Raw genomic sequence first — 19,323 nt, forward strand, 5'->3', positions numbered from 1 at the left:
CATAGAATTAGCACTTCAGGTTTTGTTCACAGGTTTGGATAGCATCCATCATCAGTTTGACAGATGGAATTGTTTTTTCTTTATTTCTCAATTTTGCTCTTGTTTCTGTGGCTACATAAGTCCCTACTGAGGGCCCGTCGGAAGACTAAGAAACAGGGACCTGAGATAATTGACTACAGGCAGAATCCGTTATCTTGCTTCATTGTTTATCACCAGACATAAGCTGAGACTCTGTGTGCCATTAGAGGGGATCAGTCTGCCCTGTTATCCCCTTGGCATGGGAAAAAGCTATTATAAGGGCACACAAGGACACTTGGCATTCTCTAAGATGAAAAGAGGAAAAGGTGAATTATTTGCTTCTTGGTGGCATTTTCTGAGCATCTGCTATATACTTGACTCGTAGAGTCACTACAAGAATTACAGATGCCATCACTTTCACATGCATATTCTAGCTCTACAGATGCCATCACTTTCACCTGCATATTCTAGCTCTAGTTGTCATATTAAATAATAATAATAATAGCCAACATTATGAGTGCCATGTCACAGGCACAATCCTCAAGCATTTTTGCATTTTACAGATGCAAAAGAGACAGCTAAAATCTTGCCCAAAGTCACATACTTAGTAACAGAACCAAAATTTGACTCTCTACTCAAAATAGTCTACATAAATAGAAAAATATGGTTAAGTAGTTGGCAGAGAGATTTTTTTCCTTCCCATACATGGAATAATGTCCATAAGGAAAAGAGAATAGAAAATTAATAAATACTTTATTCAACTCAAGGTGTAAATACAGGCAATCTTCAAATCAGTAGAGGATTATGTCCTAAAAATGTATTTGTAAATTAACTGTTTGGCATTTATTCATAAAATCATATGATGTCTGGGACTTGTTTCAAAATAGTGGGAGGGGGTGAGGATGAAGTAATATCGGTCATCAGTTAATATTGTTGAATCTGGGTGATGAGTACATGAAAGTTTATAATACTGTTCTCTCCACGTTTGTATATGTTTAAAATTTTTCATAATAAAAAGTTTTTAAAAAGAAACTTATGAAAGCCTAGCAGCTTCTCTATGGAGAAATGTACAGATACATATATGTAAATGCATATATGAAACATTACACACAAAATTCCCAAGAACCTTTGTTGCAGTGTCAAACACTGACTTTATACAATCTGTCTCAAATTGTAAGAACTCACTCAGATGGCTATCATATTGCAAGAACTGGTTTGAGAGGTAAAATAGTTTCTTAGTTCCCTTTTATCTCTGAGTCCATGAATATCTGCTAGGTGCTTGTATTATTCTGGGTTCTCCAGAAAAACAGAACCAATATTTTATTTGTAAAATATTTACATAATATATAATAATAGGATAGATAGATAGAGATTTATTGTAAGGAATTGGCTGGAGACCAAGTGGAGATAATGGTATAAGTTCCAGCCCATGTCTAAGTCTGAAGGCAGGAGAAGAATAATGTCCCAGCTCTATCAGTCTATTTGCTCTATCAGAGAGCAAATACTATATTACTTCACCTTTCGTTCTCTATTCAGGACCTCAATGGATTGAATGATGCCAACCCACATTGCAGAAGGCAATCTGCTTTACTCTGTCTACCAATTCAAATGTCAGTTTCATTCAGGAACAGCCTCACAGACAAATCCAGAATAACCAATAACTTCTATTTTCTCTAGCATGTCTTATGCTATGTCATTAGCAAAAAATGGCAATGATGAGAGGAGGGGATGGGAGGTCAGAGGAGAATAGAGAAGGTATGAACTGGTAGTTACTATGGATGGAAGATCAAGTTTATTGGAAGAAGAGATTTCTGGGCAGTGTCAAGGACTCAGGTGAAGCAGACGAACAATATAAGTCTGCCTGGCGGTGTAGTTTTTCTCTGCCATCTACTTAGTTGCTCTGGTGAAGGCTCAGCAAAGATGAGTGATGGGTTCATTCAGGATGGGGTTTTTTCAGGGAGATGTGTTGCAGGGGTTAGGGTCAGGGACTAATTGTGATATTTGACTGCAGAATCCAAGCTAGATAACCATGAAATTGAAGGAAGGTAGAGAATAATGGCTATAAAGGAAGTGGAGAAATCAATGAATTAGAAGTAGGAAATCTGTTTAGTGATATTATATTTTCTCAGCTATTGGACACCCAGAAGCACCTGCTTTATCCACAGACAGTAAGCTCTAAAACGGACCGTAGTGCCATCTTAACTATAGAGATGAATATATCTTCCCAGAAAGGTTATTCCACCCCAAACCCATTAATCCAGAGGCTAAAAAACATTCCCATTGTCTCCTGAAATAGCATCCAGATAGGAAAATTCAAATCACTTTGCTGTTTTGGTGAGCATCCTGATGACTCCTAGACCTGACTTCCTACTTCCACCCTGCTCTTCATGCCTCATTACTAATCAGTTAAAATGGTGTCCAAAATAGCTCTAAAGGACTACCTTTAGTTATCATAGATTGGGAGGGGAGGTTGGTGCTGAGAAACGTGGTTTGTGCTAAGTAGGACTAAAGATCTAAATGTCAAATGCTAACAGAAATTCACCGAAGGATCTGCTTTAAAAATGGTGGAATTCATTATTTTCAGAATCTTAATTACTCATTATTTAAACTTTCTGGCTTCTCTCTGCATCAAAAACACATGCAAGATTTATTCTGCACAAGTATGTCAAGTAGTGCTTTCTGACCAAACCAAGCAGGCTTGATTTAATGACTGTAGGGATGGGACTAGTCCCAACTGCATTAATTGGTAAAATATTTATGACCCATAGTATTATAATGTATGTCCAAACATAAGTGAGATGTTGAGTGACCCAGATATCACTGAGAGTGCCTTGTCTGGGACTGGATTAATTCTGCTAGACCTCATTCTCTGATACTGTTTGGTGCTGAGGACAACTGAACAGAAACTCCAGAGAAGGGATGAGAAAGAAAAAGCTGGGAAGACCCCCTCAAGCCTGTATGCCTAAAATCTACACTTAGCAGCTCACCTTCATGCAAATATGAAAAGGATATCAATTTGTGTCTTGCCTACTATGTGTCAGGTTCTTTTACATCCATCATTCTGTTATATTATAACAATAACATTGCAAGGTAGATGTTTGCCAATTAGAAAACTAAGCTTAGCAAGGATAAATGACTTGCCCAAAGTCATATGCTCAGTAGAAGACAAGCCATGATTCCAACTTTGGTTTGTCTGGTTCTTGAAGCTCTGCCCCAATCCCTGTGCTTCTTTGAGAACACCCCTTGCCCTATTGTCATATCTGTTCTTCTGTCCACCCCGTGGTGATTTGCATCTCCTTTAAGGCTGTTTGTCACATTCCTTGTACCTGTTTTCACCTTGATAAAAATGTTGGAAGGGGCAGGAGACAGCACATGTTCAAAATTGTCCACATAATCCCCATTGTCTCTCTTGAGAAAATGCCCTCAAGAGAATGGAGTAGATCATATTAAATTCATTTATTTTATTCATGATGGCTTCACCAGTTCCACTGCAAAAGAAAAAGGACATGAGGAACTGATGGATTAGCTAATAATCCTGATTATTAATTTATTTGAATTTATTTTATTATAACAATAAATTCAAAATATTTGACTCGTGATCATCACTTAAAAATATTTAAGGGGGGGCTTCCCTGGTGGCGCAGTGGTTGAGAGCCCGCCTGCCGATGGAGGGGACACGGGTTCGTGCCCCGGTCCGGGAGGATCCCACGTGCCGCGGAGCGGCTGGGCCCGTGAGCCATGGCCGCTGAGCCTGCGCGTCCGGAGCCTGTGCTCCACAACGGGCGAGGCCACAACAGTGAGCGGCCTGCGTACCACAAAAAAAAAAAAAAAAATTTAAGGGGCTTCCCTGGTGGCGCCGTGGTTGAGAGTCCGCCTGCCGATGCAGGGGACAAGGGTTCGTGCCCCGGTCCGGGAGGAGCCCCCGTGCCGCGGAGCGGCTGGGCCCGTGAGCCATGGCCGCTGAGCCTGCGCGTCCGGAGCCTGTGCTCCACAACGGGCGAGGCCACAACAGTGAGCGGCCTGCGTACCACAAAAAAAAAAAAAAAAATTTAAGGGGCTTCCCTGGTGGCGCCGTGGTTGAGAGTCCGCCTGCCGATGCAGGGGACAAGGGTTCGTGCCCCGGTCCGGGAGGAGCCCCCGTGCCGCGGAGCGGCTGGGCCCGTGAGCCATGGCCGCTGAGCCTGCGCGTCCGGAGCCTGTGCTCCACAACGGGCGAGGCCACAACAGTGAGCGGCCTGCGTACCACAAAAAAAAAAAAAAAAATTTAAGGGGCTTCCCTGGTGGCGCCGTGGTTGAGAGTCCGCCTGCCGATGCAGGGGACAAGGGTTCGTGCCCCGGTCCGGGAGGAGCCCCCGTGCCGCGGAGCGGCTGGGCCCGTGAGCCATGGCCGCTGAGCCTGCGCGTCCGGAGCCTGTGCTCCACAACGGGCGAGGCCACAACAGTGAGCGGCCTGCGTACCACAAAAAAAAAAAAAAAAAAAAAAAAAATTAAGAATGAGTAAGATAATATACATTAAAAACTGTGGAGTGTTTGTAGGCAAAGTAGTGAACAAGATCCAATAGTAGCTTTATTAACAACATCCAACTTCTGCTAGGTCTTACAAGGCCTTCTTACTGAAAATGTGGCAGTCTCAGCATCCCCTTGGAGCTAGTGAGAAATACAGAAGGTCAGGCCCTACCCCAGACCTCCTGAATCAGAATATGCATTTTAACAAGATCTCTAGTTTATTTGTATGTACATTAAGGTTTGAGAAGCATTGTTCTAACATAATTACTTTTCATAGTCAACATGCAAATGTACGTGGAATCCCTCTTCCTGGAGTAGTTTGTGAAATAGTAGAAAGAATAAGAGTTTAGGTGTCAGACAGATTGGTGTCAACATTTACTAGTATTGTGACTTTGGGCAATTTATTTAAACCTCTTTAAGTCTGGGAGTCTTTATCTGTAAAGATGAGAAAAGATCAAAATGGGCCAGAGTGGAAGCCAAGAGTAACGTGAGGCAAAACGTGACAGGGCAAATGGATTTTGACAAAGGATCTACTAGAATGGAGAGGTGGAGAGCAGAATCTGAAGAATACTCCTTCACCTGTTAACTGGAAATGTATACCTGTATGATTTGGATGACATTTAGGAACTAGAAGAGATAAATTTTGACTGTGGTTTTACTATGCCTTTTTGCCTTTAAGCAGTTTAAGTTTTGGATAAATGGTCATATACTATTGGAAAGCAACAGAAAGGGTGAAACAGAGGTGACTTAAGGATAGACAATCAAATTAAGCGAAACATTCATATAAGCAAAACAAAAAATTATCTAACAAAAATATATCTGCATAATGTATCTCTCACAATTACTCTGTGATCAAATTAATTGGATTTTTTCTATATACAAAAGCCTATAATTTTTTTAAAATCCACTTTGCTAAATTCTAATGATTTTTAAAAATTCACCAAGGATATTATCTTTTTCAGGCAGAATAATGGTTTAATCAAAACATCTCTAATTTCTTTGATCTATTAATGAGTCCAAAAGTGAGAAAATGAAATAGAGACTCATCTATTTCAGCATTGATTAAATAGAACAAAAAGTTAAAAATTATGTTATTGGAGATACTGTTCAAATAGTTTCCCAGACAGATGATTTTTTCATATTCTCTTGCCAAAATATGGATGCTGCAAGTGTTTCTTTGAATAGTAGCATGGCAGCAAATATTAGTAAGGCAGTGTTTTTTAAATGAGAAGCTAATAATCATATTAATAATAAATTGGCAAATACTCTTCCCATTCTATCTGACATTGTCCTTGCCCCCTTTTTTATTGGGATATCTTGCACAAATACATTACCTAGAGTTCCAGGTGCAGGTAAACAGATGTCTTCAAAATAACATGAAAAAAAAAAAGCCTTACCATTATTTGATGGCTGTTGGGACAAAAATGCAATAATATGCTATATTTTTAATGGATCAGCTTGGGTCAGCTTGGATATTGGCATGGAGACTATTGTTTTTCTGACCAAAGGAGTCCAATAATGTGAAACAATACATTTGAGCAAACCCTTGACAATCCTGTGCACAAAAATTAAAAAATAAAATGCCATTACACAATACTGGCACCTATGCACATAAAGAAAAACGACAAAAACAACTTTGTGCGACCTAAGGCATTCTGAGATTTTAAAAAAGCTTCATTCTAGGAAGCGGCCAAGCGACGAGGGGACGTAGTGTCGCCGGGTCTCCAGCAGCTGCTCAGGAGCTGCTGGACGGACCGCCTGCCCAGTCTGCCCCGCCTGCCCCGCCGTGGCTGAGAGTGACTGGGACACGCGACGGTGCTGCGCAAAAAGGGCCCCACGGCAGCCCAGGCCAAGTCCAAGCAGGCCATCTTAGCAGCTCAAGAGACGAGGAGAGGATGTGGAGACTTCCAAGAAATAGGCCGCCAGCCAGAACAAACAGCATTCGATCACCAAGAACACAGCCAAGCTGGACCGGGAGACTGAGGAGCTGCACCAGGACCGGGTGACCCTGGAGGTGGGCAAGGTGATCCTGCAGGGCCGGCAGAGCAAAGCGCTGACGCAGAAGGGCCAGGCGACGAAAATCAACGAAAAGCCACAGGTCATCGCGGCCTATGAGGGTGGCCGGACCATTCCTAAGAACCAGGTTCTGGGCAAGATCGACAGAGCCATCGGCCTCAAGCTCTGGGGGAAAGCCATTGGGAAGATGATCGCGAAGGGGCCGAGGGAGAAATGAACACAAAGCCTCGAAACCAGTGCATTCCGGCTGATCTTGTCTGCCTGGTTCCCCCTGACCACCAGAGCCAGCGCGCGGCCACGCGGAACACAGGGCGGTAGCCCTGCCCGGGAACCCCCTCTACCAGTACCTGCTGTCAAACTCACAAACAAAACCTTGCAAGGTGTTTGCTTCTCCTGATTATTTTCCTCCCTGTCCCCGTCCTTCACGTGGGGTGCAGAACGCTGCCTTCCTCTCCCCCGGGGTCTGCCCCGTCATGGGTGTAGCTCCAGGGAGCTCGGAGGGGGACCACCTCCCACAGGGTGGGCAGCCACCATCTGGGAGAGGAGCTGCGTCTTCATCCTGGCTCGTAGAGAAGCTAATAAACATTTGTTGCCCTTATAAATAAATAAATTAATAAATTGCTTCATTCTAATTTTAGCAAATCGTCATACTTTGTTTACTCCTTAGACAAAAGCTAGAACAGAAAAATGATTCAAATAAAAATGTTATATCAGAAACTAGAGGAATAAGAGCAAGATTTATAGCACATATTTCAAAGTAAGGAGATTATAAAAATCTAAAACAATGCATAATTCATGACAAATCTTGGCATATTTGAAATGTCTTTGAGTATTAATTGGGTACCCACATAGAAGAAGTTTCTGTAAATTCTGTCCTATGATGAACCTATGGAGAACTTTTTATATTTATATAATAATTTAGAAGTGCTGAAAAAACTGAATTGAAAAGTTGGGCGTACCTCATAAGAATGATTTTTGAATCATAAGTACATTTTTTAGATTTTGGAAAAGTGGGAAGGGTTGTATGTTAATGATGATTACAGACTGTTGATATGAGGCTTAAAATTGCCTTAACAACAAATGTCATCATTTATCGTTTAATGATATGCACAACATAGATGCACCAGTCATGTTGCCACACAAAATCCGTGGACCAAAAGTAATCTCTCTTAGAAGGCTATTCCAGTCTTCAAATCTCTATGTGGTCACTAAATGTTTTGAGATGGAGTTGCCCCATAGCCCATTGGTACATTTATTTTAAACTCTACAGGCAAGCAGTAGTTAACTATGCAAGTCATGCAATGACTAGACTGTAGCAAGAAAGTTGCCTACAGCAAATAGAATATTTCTTTCTGGAAATATGACTTGTGTAATGATCAACCATATATCTTTTGGGAATCATATTATTGAACTATTAACATCTAAGTAGTATATGTTGAAAAATAGTTTAGATGGAAGTAATTGTTTGTCAGAAAACAGAAGATTTAGACAGTTGGGTGAGCTTAAGATTATATTATCCAAGACAGAATAATTGCTAATAATAGATATTGCTGATTTTCCTTTACAATAATAAAGAAACCTATGTTGTGACAATGAATTATTCCAGGCATTCATATAAGTCAAGGTAAATCAAATTCTCTTCTAACAAAATTTCTAAGTATGAAGACAGAGATCAAACAGTGATCCCCTTCATCATCACAAACATGTGCCACATTGTTCAGGATCCTGGCTGTATCTGTTTCCTATGGCTGACATAGCAAAATACTAAACTAGGTGGCTTAAAACAGCAGAAATGCATTCTCTCACAGGCTGGAAGTCTGAAATCAAGGTGTCAGCAGGGCCATGGTCTCTCTGAAGGCTCTGGGGAGGGTCCTTGTTCGACTCTTCTAGTTTCTTGTGGTTGCTGGCATTCTAGCTTGTTAATGCATCACTCCAATCTCTCCATCTGTCTTCACATGGTCTTCTCCACTCTGTTTCTGAATCCAAATTTCCCTCTTCTTATAAGGGCATCAGTCATTAGATTAGGGCCCAACTTAATTTGGTATAACCTTATCTTAACTTGATTATATCTATAAAGATCTTATTTCCAAATAAGGTCACATTTTGAGGTCCCAGTGTTATCTTTTTGGGCAGCACAATTCAACCTATAACACTGGCCTAGTGTTAAGTAGTCCAGAAATAGTCATTCACTTATTCATTTACAAATGTTTATATTCATTGAGTGTCTATTACGTCAGGCACTGTTATGAACAAAATAGACCACGTCCTTACCCTTAAAGAGCTTATGGTCTGCATTCAAACCAAATCCTATAGCTGTATATACATTATATTTTTAAATTATATGTAGTTTATAATTTAGCAAAATCTTTTAATCTACATTTCTGTGATCAGTCTTCATAATATCCTGCCATATATGCTGTTAGTAGCTACTTTTATTTTTGGCATGGGGAAACTGAGGCTTAGAGAGGTTAGTACTTGTTCAAAGCTGCCTATCTGGTAAAAGCAACCAGAGTTGGAACCAGAACTGAGGTAAAAACACAACAGCATATAAAATGGTGGATTATATCCATCTGCCATTTATAATTAATAACAAGGAGCATTACTGCATATTAGGGTGTTTTACAATTCATCATATAGAGATATGATTAAAAAGTAAAGAACACTAGCTCATAAAGCAAAATTTGTTTATTTTGACAAATTTATTTTATTTCTAATTATTCATGATACTTCAGCAAACATTCTGTGGTATATTTTCTAAAAACCAGTGTAATACCTTAGGAGTGGTAAGAGGCTGTTGTAGGTTTTCACTGAAGAATAAAGCAAAACTAGATTTTATTGTGAATTCATAGAATCATAGTTACATCAGAATTTCATTGTTAATATGTTGAAAGGAATCTTAAAGCTCATGTCATTCAATCCCACATCCCCTCCACAACTGGTATCTAAAAAGAAAATTATGGCAATGAAGAATAAACAAACATGAGCATGGTGTAGTTATTCCCCTATAGTTAATCTAAGTAATGGATGATATTTTGTATCTTCTAAACTTTAATGAGTAACAAAAGTATGTCAACTCTTAATGAACCATCATCATATCTGATGAGGTAATAGTGCTGGCAGGGGGTGGGGAGATGGTGAGACAGTGGATGAGCCCAGATTATATTCCACAGTTGTGTGTGTGTATGTGTGTGTGTTTTCAATCTTTCAGACTTGTTTCTGACACACTCACTTATGAGACACACAGTTCTTAGCCCCCTATGACAAAGCTGCTGCCAGTGCTGAAACCACCATTAAGAAACAAAGAAAGCATTCAGGACTGAAACCGAGGTGAGAGACATGGGCTCAAAATCAGCCAAATAAGGCAGATGACAAAAGGAAGCATATACTGCTCACTTTACAAGCCTCTGCATTATATAGCAAAAATAATGTCATTTTAGTTTGTCAGTAAGAGGGGAGAGGGAGGAGAATGACTATGCAGGAGAAGGAACTAGAAAGAAAATTCTGGGAAGGTAAGCTGCTGCTCATAGGCAAACAGGGCACATTCTGATTAATTTTAAAAAAGAGAGTTACATGTTTCAATGACAGTGAGTCTTTGGGTCATCTGCATGCACAAGTGGGGACATTTCTTCTTATTCTCCCAATACTAAAGGATTGCCTTATGATCAAATTAGCTACTTTGGGACTATGCATCCATATCTTGCAGTATGGATTTTTTTTCATTCTCCTGAAAACAACCAGAGCAGTGTTTTCTTATGAATAACTCATCATCTACTGTGGTCTCTGAGGTCATTTTTGTCATGCATGCAGGGAGCCTATCATTCCCCACACTGTAGTTGTGTCTCATTAGCTGGACGCTCTCATTTTCTTACTCATGCTAAAGGCTTTAAGAAAGATTTCATGCCCCCTTTCCTCAAATCTGAAAATCCCTTAGCATGAATTTTCTATTGTGTTTTTCCGTTCATAATCCATTTTCCCTTCTGATAACTGCCTTAAGCACGTCTCTTAAACTTTTTGCTCATTTCTCATTTTCAGGGGAAGACACTTTTGAGGTGGGAAAATGAGGCAAATGCAACTGAATGCAGTCCTCAGATCCACTGGAACCAGCGAGTCTTCACAGGGGGACATGGCTGAAGTCAGGCCAGAGTGCTGGCTCTGAGACTTCTGTTAGAACTTGGGGAAATGTAAAGCTTTCTTTCTATTCAGGTTCCTAACCCAATAGGATATTAGCTTGGGACTGCCAGTGCCGTTTTCATGCCTGAAAATAAGCCCAGCTATAGAAAAGTAGAGGCAAGAAATCAAGAGTTAAATATTTCTGAAGTTAGTGTTTAAGCACCTGGATTCAGCTATGCCTGAAAAAGACATCTCCTCTGGACTTTTCAGTTACTTTGGATAATTATTTCCCTTTATTCTTAAGCCAAATTAATTCCGGTTTTCTATCACTTTCATTTAAAAGATTTCTGAGTACTCTAGCACTTAGAACCCAACACAGTTAGCCTCAAGTTCAATAAATCTTTACTCCAAAACTGTATACTATCTTCCATTTCCTTTCCTCTGCCCCCAGTCCTACCATGCTCTCCCTGTCAGAATCATATTGATCTGGAAAAGAAGAGGTATTATTTATGAAAGATAATTTCTTATAAAGATATTTAATGCTTACCCTAAAAATATCAATCAGAATAATAGTGTATGAACCAAAAAGTACAAGACATCTGTTCATCTCCCTCCCCACCTCACACCACTTCAAAACTTACCCTGTGAGTACATCCAGATGTTTTAAGTTCAAATACAAACGTGTTTGTGTGTGGTGTTGGGCAAGGGATATAAATTTAAAAGCACATAAACAGCTATTAAAAGAGGAGATACATCCACATTTACTAGTGTCCTCAAAATATAAAATTTTAAATATACACACGTTTCATATAAATAGTATGATCCTGCTTTAAGAATCACCACAATGCAGCCTCTTCTATAAACCCGTCTCACCCCTCAGTGAGAATTTGAACCTTTATTTTCTCTTCTCCTGCAATTCTTTACTTCTTTATTTAATTCTGCTTTACATTACAGATAGCTAGCAACACATATTTGACTCCTCTCCAGATGACAAGAACTTTGAAGGCAAGGAATGAGTTTGATTCATCTTTGTATTCCCAGGATTTAGCTCAGTGCTTAATTTATGTTTTTAAGTGAATTAATGAGTGTGTGAATGATAAGTGGTAAGAGATCTCATTGATAAGTATTCTCTAAAGTTGAATTAAAATTTGGCTATGCAGACATTCTCCTGTATTTTAATTTAAGCTCATTCTCTCTGAGTTCCACGTGTATTAGCAGAGACCAGACAATTGATGAGCAAGTCTTTAGTTCCAATTCTTTGGGGAGAGTAGACACTCATCTGAAGTTCATCCTGTCCTTAATCACTATAGAATGATGACGGGGAGGAACAAAATAACCAACTAAGATGCAATTACGATTATCTCCTGGAATTCCCAATACAGACTTCAGTTAGTTAACTGGATCTTTTAGCCTGGACCCTGTGGCTTTCTAACCTTGATCCTCTGCCCTAGCTAATAAAGAACTCTTGGCTTGCTCTGTGATTGAATCTCTATCCAGTAATTTATACCTCATTTTTTCCCCTTCATTCTCTCTTAAGTCCTCTAAGGTTTAGAACTGGAATCTAAGTTTCAGAATGATGGATGGGGATGTTTTAGGGGCCACAGATTTTTACCTGCTTGCTCCGATCTCCTAATATTGCTGGTTCCTGGATTCCCATCACCCTGGCTTCATCAGTTTTTGTTTAATCTTCTCAATACTTTGACCTACTGCACTACCAACTATTCTTGTTTGTCTCCCACCTTGTAAGGGACGCAATATAGCATAATGGGTAAGCAGTCAATGTTAGAATTAAGCCTACATCCAAATCCCAGTTCTGCCACATAATGGCTATGTGATCTTGGGTGAGTTTCTTAACTTCTCTGAACCCACATATCTTGTAAAATAGGATTTATAATTAATGCACCTTCTATGTACCTTATAGATAATATAGGGGATATTTTTAGTGCCCCCTTCCATCTACATTTATTTGTTCCTTGTGTCAGTTATTTGCTTTTTAGCTCTCTTTTAAGTTCCATCTCTTCCTTTTTGTATTCTTCCGAATATCATAGTTAGCAAGAAGTCTACAAACTTTCTGGACTCTTGCCAACCTTCTTTTGGTTACCTTCTGCAAAAGGAGGCTCTGCTGGCTCTGCAAATGGCTGGGAAGTTGAAAAGAAGAGAGAAGCTGTTGTTTTTCTGCTTCTGGTGGTACGTCCAGCTGCAGTAGCTGTCAACTCTGGGATGCAGGAGAATCTATGGCAGTTTTAGTAATAAGCAGGACTGCAGATGTTGCTTGGTCCAACAATCAGCAGCAATGGCCATGCCTCCAGAATATCTGTTTTCATTTACCAAAAGTTAAGAACATGACTTTGATACAAATATAGACTGAACATTGTCTAATATTTTATTCAATTTAGTAACTAATAAGCAAACCAGCGAGATGGAAAGGCCGGTGCAAAGAAGATAATTTGAAAATGGAGAGTTATACAGTCAATCACACAAAAGAATGATTAAAATGAATTTGCTAATAGATACAAAACACCTACAAGGCAATAAACTATAACCCTTAGTGTTATCTTTGCAACTGAACAGAACTTATTTGCATTCCTACCAGACACACATCTATAAATTAACATGTAACATGTATCTTCACTAAGCCTGGACAAAGGACATTCTCCTAAATATCCTAGGGTGAATCTGTTAAACAGTGTCCTCATAAGTTAGTGGAAAAAATATACGCTGCCCAATTTTTTGCCTCATTTCTAATTTTTGGATAAAGCTTTTGCAAGTGACAAAAGGACACATTCCACCCCCACCACCAATCCATCTATAACCAGATTGTTAAACCCAGGAAATTCTTCAGATAGGTAGTCTGGCTCCATTACTGTTTAAATGAGATGTGGAATGTTAGTGCATATTTAGTATGTGGTCAATAATAGGTGAGAGTAATAATAGTTGCCACTATTTTTTAAAATTATACATGAATAATCAATTAAATAGGTATAATTTAGAGCTATTTCTTTCATCTCTGCCCCAGTTTTAGGACCTGGTTCCTCTTACACTGTCCAATTCATTCTAATTAGTCATGCCATGTCCTGGAACATCACATGGATGAGTACAGAAGTAACTGGTGACTTTTCATAAGTAATTAGATTGACAAGGAAAGCATCACTTTCTCATTCATTTGTCATTTTGCTGAGTCTTTAGGAAATGCAACTGTAAAATCAGTACCAGATGGTAGAGCTGTGGCTAAGACTGTACTGTGCATTTGCCCAGAGACAGTTGCTTTCTCAACTGGCCAGCAAGGTGCTGCCATGCTTCTCCAGCTTCTCACTACATTTGTGTGGCACTGAATCTAGTTCCATAATTTCTAGCAAAGGGTGGATACAGACAGGATAACATCTGGAGCACATTCTTGTTTGCCTAATAAGGAAGGATGATCAACCCTGAATTGGAAAGATTTTTTTAAAATGTTTGAAAATTCTTGACCCATGGCTCTATATTTAATTCAGGAGGACTGACTCAACGTGGACATGAAGAAATGTATTAAATGGTAAGAAACCACTCAACTCTCTGCACTGAATTACAGAATGTTGGCCATTCTTCTCTAACAATTTATTCCAGGGCATTAAAGTCATCAGCACTTTCTTTTAGTCTGACTCTAATAGATTTTTAGACCCTTTGTCTCTTATCAGTCCAACCCCCATAGCTGAGTAAACTTAATCACCATGTAGGGCTCAATGTATTTGTGTGTATAACCTTCTCTCCTGAATTTGACCAGCCCCATTCCTAATCAGGCATATAATTCAGCAAACCCAAGATTTCCAGTTGGAGAGCTTATTACCTGATTTGCTTTGATTTTGGTTTTACACTGATGCATGATATGGTTTCCAGCATACAAAGCAATACCAGCAACTAAACCTCAACTTTGATTGCCTGCTCAATTCCCAACTTCAATAAGGATAAGAGAATCCTGCCTTGTTTCTTAGAATTAGAGATTTCTCCCCACACCCAGTCTTGTTGCTAGTTCCTTTTCTGTACAGACAGACTTCCTAGAATTCTACTATTTTCCTAGATTTGGAACAATGTCAGCTGCTAGACAACTGTGATCATTCCTCACCTGCCTATTCCCCCATGCTTGTTATTTTGACCAACTGTGAATAATCTCTGTAGTGAGTCCCTGGTTCTGACCCCTTTTTTGTCCTCTTGCATGAGCTCCATTTAGACACTGATGATTTCCATAGGGAAAAGAAGAGTAATACTGAATATTTGTACACGGTTTATGGTGCGTAGAATCCTTAAACATGGGTTGCCTAAGTAACATAAATGAATGATTCAGTCTAGATAAGGAGTTGAGGATCAAAATACTGTGCAGTTCTAGGGACCATCATTAACTTGGAATCCATGTGGATGGCATCTCCTTGAATCATGCAGAGTGGTGGTCCTGATGGGGTCAAATGCCACACACAACTGTTACCAATTCTTTTTTCTTTTTAAAGAAACTTAGGAATTCCTTTTTTTAATTGTACAATTTTTTTTAATGTTGCCAATTTATTCAAAATGTTTACAGTACTATGCTGGCTAAATTAAATATGTCAGTCAGCAGGATTTGACCCATAGGCCACGAGTATGAGTCAGACACTGAATGGTCTCTAAAGCTGAAGACTGTGGGAGGGGAGGCAAGCTGTGTTCTTCAAACTGTCCCCTTTGTCAGGTTGAAAAATTGGAAACATATTCTAATATTGTCTGATGTTCTCACCTAAGATTTTTCTATCTTATTGCATTCTCATAATCACTGACATTTTTTTCAGAGTAAAATCTTCTTAGTTTTTAATTATTCAACATTTTAACCTTTTAAAATTGCTCTATTAGCAGTTTATGCAGTATCTTATCAACCATCACTGTAGGTTAGCTACTGTACTTTGACAAAAACTCATCATATATGGGTGTATTGTATGTAGCAGGACCATCACTGAATTCTGACTGGCTGAATTTGTTTCTACTTCTTTGCAAAGTCTGATAGTCTTGTACATTTATAAGAGTACAGGTTACACTAACCACTCTTGCAGAGAAGTAATAATGTATAGTTTTATTAATGCATATTACATAACATGGAAATTCAAAACTTTGGGCCTAATAGTGTTTCTTAAGGTCTATTAGAAGACCTGTAGTTTAACAGTGTCTTTACACTTAGAGCCCTAGGGTAGTTCTCAATTTTCCCTCCAAAGTACCCCTAAATGCCATGAATCTGGGGGTTTGGCCCATAACTACTCACCTTAAGCTTAAAATACCTTTGCCATTTCATGTTTTATCTATAAAAAATAATATGTGTTTTGCTTTACAATCCATAAGACACCTATGTATAATCAGGTAACCAGAGATAATAGATTAACTCAGAATTTAGGAATAACAGTGTTTAGGTGTGGGCTGTTTTTTCTGAAAAAAAAAAAAAGCTGTGTTCTCACTATCTGTCATACTGAAAATTTACTAGAGTATGAAGTGGGGAGCCAGATGTTAAATAAAGTGAAACTTTGTTCCCTTTCTGAGGCAGGGATCAGCTGTACTCAGAACTTAAAGCTATTCTTAGATTGGGAGACTGGGACACCTAATGTGACTTAGCACATTTCTCCTGAGAGTCAGAGATGACAGATGCTCAATATAGTTTCTTTGTCATTATAATATCCTTCAATATGCAAAACTTTTTGAGGGGAGCCAAAGTGAATAAGGAGTTAAAAGATTTCCTGAAAAACTAATGAGCCCTTTCTGGTTTTGACATTCAAAATTATTTTTAAAAATAAAAGAAAAATTTTTTGTTGGGTTAGAGTAGCCCCAGCAAAGGTCTGCTGGTTGGGAAACCTACCAATTTCCCTGTTATCCAAAGGTGACTTTCCATGAGGAAAAAGGAAGGTGGATTGGGCCCAGACATTTGTGGCTTCGGCACTACATTGGGCTGAAACTTGAAAGCTTGTCCAGATTCATCTACCAGGCATGCAGTCATATCTAGGGGAGCAGTGGCTGATCTTAGAAGCACAAACTAAGATAGCAATAGCCTTGGAGGCAAGCATGAGACACCATTGCACCCTGTGCCAGCAAGGATGTCACTGTGCCTGGGCAAGTACCTTTGAGATTAGAATCCCACAGCAACATGTGGCCATCCAACCAATGGCGCTAATAGGTTAATTGGGTTTTTACATTTCTTTGCTTGGCATTTGGAGAAGGGACTAATCCCTATGGACAGAGTAGGCCCTAGAGTGGTTGAATGAATTAGAGGAGGGATGCAGAACATGAACAATTGATTTGAAAAACAGAAAGTGTACCTATTTGTAAAGCATATCTGTATTTGTACTGTAAGGTGGTAAAGGAGATCATGCCAGTTACTTGTAGAGGACCTGGATAAACTCCAGTCATGGGATGTAAGCTGCCCCTGGCCATATGCCTGTCTGGAAGTGATATGGGACATGCCTGGGGAGAGATCAAGGATTCCTTTTACACAAGGTGAAAGGCCCTAGACTCTGAAAAGAACCTGGGGATGCTTGGAAGAATCAGTACAGAAGAGAGTAGCACCCCTCTCCTGCATCCAGAGCAAGAGAGGGCATCCAGCAGACAGGACATCCATAGAGTGCTGGGCTGCAGAAGAAGTTGGCTCAGACAGACAGAAAGCAGCTGAACTAAGCATCCATGCTAAGGCTGGGCAGCAGCAGTCACACAGAGGTGACCAGGTTCTTACATATTCGGCTTCCAGAGCCACGTTTATGTTGATCTGCATCCTCAAGAAAGAACATCTGAGATCCACATCAGCTAGTGAAATGTCAGAGCAGACAGGACTCACCCTCTGAACTTGAGTGAGCCCCCTTGGGACCCTTGAACATATCAGGAGCCACTAGAAAAGCCTGGACATCCTGATAGATTTGGCAGGTGGTGATCTCAGAGTTGTCATACTCTGGAGTTCTGGTGTAGGATGACATTGTTTCTATTCTACGGTGATGCATCTAGACATTTCTGCATAAATGCTTATTTAGTGTAAAATGTCTTCATCTAAAGAGTATAGTAAGATTGACATTCCAGGAAGATACTTCAAGGAACCACTGTCACTCTACTTTCCTCTTAATCCCCTACCCCTGTCTTGCCCCTCCCCCTTCCCTTTCCCTGCTGGTAATCACTAGTTCATCTGTGAGTCCTTTCCATTTTGTTCTATTGAATAGTTTGTTGTAATTTTAGATTCCACATATAAGTGAAAGCATACAATATTTGTCTTTCTCTGTCTGACTTATTTCACTTAGCATAATACCTTCCAGGTCCATCCAAGTTTTTGCAAACAGCAAAATCTCATTCTTTTTAATGGCTAAGTAGTATTCCATTGTATGTATGTGCATATATATAATCTTTTTTATCCATTCATCTGTTTATGGGCACTTAGGTTGCTTCCATATCTTGGCTGTTATACATAATGCTGTTATGAACATTGGGGTGTATGTATCTTTTCAAATTAGTGTTTTTGTTTTCTTCAGATATATACCCAGAAGTAGAATTCCTGATTCATATGGCAGTTCCATTTTTAGTTTTTTGAGAAACTTCTATACTATTTTCCATGGTGGCTGCACCGATTTACATTCCCACCAACAGTGTACGAGAGTTCCCTTTTCTCCACATTCTCGCCGTTTGTTATTTGTGGTCTTTTTGATGATAGCCATTCTGACAGGTGTAAGATGATATCTCATTGTGGTTTTGAATTGCATTTCTCTGATGATTAACAATGTTGAGAATCTTTTCATATGCCTGTTGGCCATCTGTGTTTCTTCTTTGGAAAAGTGTCTGTTTAGGTCTTCTGCCCATTTTTTAATTGGCTTGTTTGGTTTTTTTTTTGATATTGAGTTGTATGAGCTGTTTATATATTTTGGATATTAACCCCTTATTAGTCATCTGTATCATAAATTCGAATCATTCAGAGATACCTTGTGCAATCAAAAGGTTATTTCCAGGGAACCTTTCTGCAAAATCAGTTTGTGGTGAAAAAAAAAAAAAAAAAAAGGAGGGCTTCCCTGGTGGTGCAGTGGTTGAGAGTCCGCCTGCTGATGCAGGGGACACGGGTTCATGCCCCGGTCCGGGAAGATCCCACATGCCACGGAGCAGCTGGGCCCGTGAGCCATGGCCTCTGAGCCTGTGCGTCCGGAGCCTGTGCTCTGCAACAGGAGAGGCCACAGCAGTGAGAGGCCCGCGTACCTCAAAAAAAAAAAAAAAAAAAGTAAAAAGAAAAAGAAATTCAACCTCTTTCTGAAATCAGTTTGTGTCAGAGAAAATTTGTAAAAATCATTGGCTACTGCTAATAGCAATCTTGGATGCTGTGGATGTTATTTATGCAAATGCATTATAAGTAAAGTGATGAGAAGGAACAGAGAGAGGTCTTTCCAAAAAAAAAATAGAAGTGATAAAATAGAAAACAGAAGTATTAAGAATTATAGTATGGTAAACTAGATGCACTAGATGAAGACTTGCTTTGACTGCAAGTCCAATTCTATGAGCTACAGAATGTATGAAGAATGATATGGTGAGAATCCTAGTCTCTAGTACTCCATCTCTTTCAGGCCAGAACATTTTCAACTCTCTTCCCTCCTTCACTGATACCTCAGAGCTGTTAGTAAGGCTTTTTTTTCTCCTCCTTCTAAATGCCTCTCAGACCATCTCTTGTCAGTACTT

General features: G+C 39.6%; 1 pseudogene; it reads left to right on the top strand.

Moving 5' to 3' along the window:
* The first annotated feature begins 1,792 nt into the window (after window positions 1–1,792).
* Window positions 1,793–6,757, top strand: LOC103085566 (endothelial differentiation-related factor 1 pseudogene; annotated as a pseudogene).
* The last annotated feature ends 12,566 nt before the right edge of the window (window positions 6,758–19,323 follow it).

The sequence above is a fragment of the Lipotes vexillifer genome, unplaced genomic scaffold (genome assembly GCF_000442215.2).
Source record: "Lipotes vexillifer unplaced genomic scaffold, Lipotes_vexillifer_v1.1 scaffold258, whole genome shotgun sequence".
In the NCBI taxonomy this organism is placed as follows: Eukaryota; Metazoa; Chordata; class Mammalia; order Artiodactyla; family Lipotidae; genus Lipotes; species Lipotes vexillifer.